The following is a 5782-nucleotide window of genomic DNA, read 5'->3' on the forward strand; positions in this document are numbered from 1 at the left end:
TACTTGCCCTAATCATTTATTACTATGGTGATTGCAAAGTAATGGTTTTCTATCACTAATGAACTATGCCTTCTAGCTTCTGTCTTGCATTTCAAGGGTACTCCTATTCAACCTACTCTGTGCATGTATATAAGCGTCTGTCAGGGCAGAGGTAGATTTTATGACCTCTGAGATCCTTACTAACTTGATTCTGATTGAAGAGAAAGACAATTAAAGTAATATTAAATGTTATAGGAAAAATATTTTTTGGATTTGTAATATTTGCTTTAAGAACATTTATTGAGATATATCTGCAGAAAAGTCTACCTCATTCATGTATAGCTCACTGTTTTTATAGTCTCTGTAAACACAGGGCATATCTCTGTAAACAGCATCCACATCAACAAACAGAACATCACCAGTTCTCCAGCAGCCTCACCACCCCAAATGGACTATTTGCTTTTCATTTGGCATAATCAATAGTCTTCTTTCAATGTTCTGAATAAATACAGGACAGGAAATGTCCAGAAACATAATCTAAGAACAATTTAGTATTTTCAACTTCAAATTCCTGTCTATTTTCTTTCATTGATGAGCCTAGAAAACTTAGAAACATTTGGATATCTTTTAGTTTGCTTCCCTAAAGTCTGAACAAACATTATTAAGTATTTGATTATTCAATGAATATTTTGACCAACTACACATTGTGCCAGACACTGTCATAAATGCCTAGATTACACAGACAGATAAGAACACCACTGGTGAATGCACCACCATTTACTCACCCTGCCACTGGTGGGCATACTGGTACCTGACTTCAAGAATGACCAAGAGGATAAATCACAGCTCAGGGGGATACATGCAGTAGTGGAGGGACATACGAGCGGGATAGGCAATGTCACTGTTCTCAAAGAGCTTGCAGTTCAGTGGCCATAGAACCAGTGAGAGGAAAGATTGAAGATAGTGAATCCTAGCAACAGAAGACACCACTGACAGCCTCCATAGAGGCTTGGCCTTCTTCTGAGGTAGAGTGAGTGGCTGGGTGTGGAAAAAAAATGGGAGAAAAGATGATGGTCTATAGTAAGAGTAATGTTAGTCATTTCTTAAGACAAAGCTGAACTAGTTTCAGCAATTTCTGTATTCAATAAATGTCTCCCTGTAGGTTAAATGCAATGGTGTACATAATCTCAATATTAAATGCATAGTAATTACTATTAATAAATGCTCATCTGTTTCCCCAGTCACCTGGCTCCTTGATCTGCTTCTCTGTCCACAACTTAACTTTGGCCAGGACCACCTGAAAACCTTTATAGTTCCTCCTTTGCAACCTTGCACAGCACATTGTACGTGCATGTTAAGTGGGATCACTAAGCCTTTTGATAAGCCAAAGCAGAATTCAGATCTAGCAGAAATGAGACCTTACTTACATATTCCACTCTCTTACAGAAATCCGATTACCAGTTGCTCTTTTCCTGCTAGTCTGATTTCAGAGGCAGCATAGTGATAAGAGCATGGACCCTGGAACTAGCCTGCTCAAGTTCAAATTCCAGCCGTTTCTGGCTGTATGACCTTGGTTAAGTATAAACTGTTGGTGTCTCAGTTCCTTTGTTTATTGAAGAAAATCTTCAGCCAAATTAAATTTAAAGGGGTTTAATTGAGCAATGAACGATTCACCAATTGAGCAGCCCCCAGAATCACAGCAGATTCAGAGAGACTTCTTTCCTTCCCTCCTCTATTTCGTTTGTACTTTATTTAAAAGGTAAACAAAAACCTTTATCTTTTAATATTACATAAAAATCCTTTTTAAAAGAGAAAACCAAATTTTATGTTTCCATTTGTGTATTTTTAATGTTAAAGCTAGCTTTTAATAATATTTTATAAATCTATTGTTTTAATTAGTTTGACCATAAGGTAAGATTTTTATAAACATTTTGTAACCCTTTACAAAGTTTTTCTCAGAGCAGAACAGTGTTCTAAGAAAACTCTGTTGTGATTTTATTCCAATGTCCAATTCATGGAAAAAACTGAGCAATGCCATTTTACCTTTAGCCAATATGTTTACACATAGAATCTCTTACAATTAATTTTTTCTTTTTCTTTTTCGAGATGGAGTCTCGCTCTGTCGCCAGGCTGGAGTGCAGTGGCACGATCTCGGCTCACTGCAACCTCCACCCCCCGGGTTCAAGCAATTCTCCTGCCTCACCCTCCCAAGTAGCTGGGACGACAGGTACATGCCACCACATCCAGCTAATTTTTTTGTATTTTTAGTAGAGACGGATTTTTTTTTTTTTCTTTTTTTTTTTTTTTTTTTGAGACGGAGTCTCGCTCTGTCACCCAGGCTGGAGTGCAGTGGCCGGATCTCAGCTCACTGCAAGCTCCGCCTCCCGGGTTTACGCCATTCTCCTGGCTCAGCCTCCGAGTAGCTGGGACTACAGGCACCCGCCACCTCGCCCGGCTAGTTTTTTGTATGTTTTTAGTAGAGACGGGGTTTCACCGTGTTAGCCAGGATGGTCTCGATCTCCTGACCTCGTGATCCGCCCGTCTCGGCCTCCCAAAGTGCTGGGATTACAGGCTTGAGCCACCGCGCCCGGCCAGAGACGGGATTTTACCATGTTGGCCAGGATGGTCTCGATCTCCTGACCTCCCGATCCTCCTGCCTTGGCCTCCCAAAGTGCTGGGATTACAGGGGTGAGCCAACCGTGCCCAGCCTCTTACAATTAATTTTTATAAACCTTCCACAACTTATTCAAACTTATTTAATTTAAAACACTCCTTTAGGCCGGGTGCGGTGGCTCACGCCTGTAATCCCAGCACTTTGGGAGGCCAAGGCAGGCAGATCACGAGGTCCGGAGATCGAGACCATCCTGGCTAACACGGTGAAACCCCGTCTCTACTAGAAAAGAGACAAAAACAAATTAGCCAGGCGTGGTGGCGGGCGCCTGTAGTCCCAGCTACTCGAGAGGCTGAGGCAGGAGAATGGTGTGAACCCGGGAGGCGGAGCTTGCAGTGAGCCGAGATCGTGCCACTGCACTCCAGCCTGGGCAACAGAGCGAGACTCCATCTCAAAAAAACAACAACAAAAAACACTCCTTTAATCCTCTAACCTAGGCAAAAATTTACATTACCATACTTTCTTATAATCTCTTACAAAAAAACATTTCATTCTCTTTACATGTCTTGCATGTAAACCTATTTTTTCAGTAGTCTCAATTACATATTACAATGTTAACTCTTATGACTTTTACTTTTGGTGAAAACCTTGGTAAGTAAGGGATTTTAATTATGTACTAGGTGTGGAGCCTAGGACCCAGACAGAAATGCAGATAAGGTCTGACCCTTTCCAGTGTCTAACTCCTCTTGTCCCAGGCCTTGCCTAGCTATAAAGCAGGCAGGCTGTACATTTGAATCATAGTAGCATTTTATGAATCATTTAGGAGGCTTAATCACCTTTAAATTGTGTAACATTTCTGGCATAAATTCCTTTTCATAAATTCTTTCATGACTTACACAGATCATGTATGTCGTGTTTAGATTTTCTGACTTGCCCTGAATATCCCTCTTTTTAAATATCCAGTCAGTCATTTTACTTTAGGAAAAGAATTTACCATACAGCATCCTTTCTTATATAAAATCTCTTTTCTTTATAACCTTCTTTGCAGAGCTAGGGGGCATGGCTAATTCCATATATCCCCAGGCCTTATTTAAAATTTAATGTCTCAAAAATAAATTGAACAATTTTTAAGAGTCAAAGCAGTTTATTGACCTTAAAGCATTTAGTAAACCTAATATCTGACCTCCATCATTTAGATAAAATATCTTTATTTTATCAATGATCTTTAAAACTGTTTTTATTTCCCAAAGACTACTAAAGTTACATGAACTAAAAGGCATTATAGTTTTTATTTTGCTTTCAAAATATTTGATTTAAGGACTTTTGTTTTAAGCCAATTAATTAGAGCTCTTTTAGATAAACATTACACACAACACATATTTAATTAGACAGAAGAAGGGTACTACAGAAGTTGTAAGGTTTTTCATTTGCCAGTTTTTAGGTTTCTTCATTGGTTATTGGCTTTGTGGTGGAGTCCTTGGAAGAACAGGGCCAGGAAATGGGTCTCTGGTGCCTCCTGTTTTTCCCAAGGAGTCCAGGCTGTTAGAGCTTGAATATCTCCTTTTAATTAAGCTGACTTTTAACCATAGCACTCTTTAATAAAGTCCTTTTAAAATTTCTTATTACCCAATTCAGCCAGACCAAATGGCTGATATTTCTGGCTTTTGAACTTTACCAAAGGTAACCTCCCAGGTGGTACTCAGAGAAAGAAAAATGTAAGATAGTCCATGGAGAAGAGGCTAGACAAGGTCGTGTGGATATTAAACCAGAAAGGACTTGCTTCTAAGTAGGAAATTGAACCTGGACTGCCAGCATGAAAGGGCAAAGCCTAAGTTACTGAGCTACGGCACAGAGCAGTCTTCACTATACTTTTTAGAAGGAGTCTAGAGTAGTTAATTTTGAGCTTGCAAAGGCTTTTAACTACTCAAGATAGTTTTTAGAGATAACTATGACATAAATCCAAAAATTCCCATTCCTTGGAAAGCGGAGACCAAGAAAAAGTGCCTCAACCTGGTTACAAGGTCAAGCTCCCACTGACAGAAAACAAGATGGAGACCCCATCCAGCTTTTCTGTTTGTTTCAGGGACCTGTAGGAAAGTTTTTTATTGACCAGCTTGCAGGGCCGTCTTGAGCAGCGAGCTTATGGAGTCCTAAGCCCATATTTTATCCTAAGGTACCCTTCGAAACAGAAAAACAAATTCATAGCACAAATGCATCAGTTTAAGACTAGCCTCAGAATTATTTTTCGCATTAATCAAAACAATACAGAAGAGAAATACAGCGATTTTTACTGTTTCTGTAAGATTTTGCCATTTCTGTAAGACTTCACAACCGTTTGCCAGAGAGAGAGAGAGAAGCCAGAAATCTGACTGGTAATAAATTCTTACCCTTTTGCCAGCATGCCAGGCTTCTGGATTCCCTTTCCCTGAGCAGCCCCAGTGACCCAGCTTGCACCATCGTGCTGGGGGCCAAGCAGCATCATAAAGGAAAATTACCTTTTTTCATCTGGCCAGAGCAAAATATGTGTGACAAAACATAGACATTAGCCACTCTGCTTAGCGCCCAATATCAAACTGGCAAGGCTCAAACTTGCCCCCGGTTGGGCCCCATCATGGTTAATCCAACCTCTGACCAGAAGTTTCAACATGTGGTCTCTGGGCAAGATGGTCGCCCTGAATAATAGAAAAGACAAGAAAGGCAAAGGAGAGCGAGAACAGCATTGCCTGTGGCAGGGTGGGGAAGGCAAAATGATCAGGGAGACCAGAGAAAGACCCACCCATTGCAGCCATACTGAAAAGTTCAGGCAGCTGCTGCTTGGTAGCAAAGGGATCTTTTCCAGCCGTCCCATCTGCTCTCAAGTTTCCCCTTTTGAAGGAGGAAAAAGCTCCCCATGTTCCACTACTCTGTGCCTAATTTTATCACCCATAGTCATCAGCAAAGAGTGCAAGGCAGATTATTCCAAAGAGAAGAGCAATTGGCATCCCGTAGTGCCAAATCCATTCTTAGCCAAAAGGGACTTTACCGAGAGCCCTCATTTTTAAATGTACTTCAATGTATTGTTGTTCATTCCGAACGTTCCACTGTAAGTTATCTTTAGTAAGATTTTGCCATTTCTGTAAAACTTCACTGCTTCCCAGGACTAATGTATAAGCCAGAAGGAACAGTTTTCCAGAAATTAAGGATACCATTTTT

Source organism: Trachypithecus francoisi, unplaced genomic scaffold (assembly GCF_009764315.1).
Source record: "Trachypithecus francoisi isolate TF-2019V2 unplaced genomic scaffold, Tfra_2.0 Lachesis_group0, whole genome shotgun sequence".
Lineage (NCBI taxonomy): Eukaryota > Metazoa > Chordata > Mammalia > Primates > Cercopithecidae > Trachypithecus > Trachypithecus francoisi.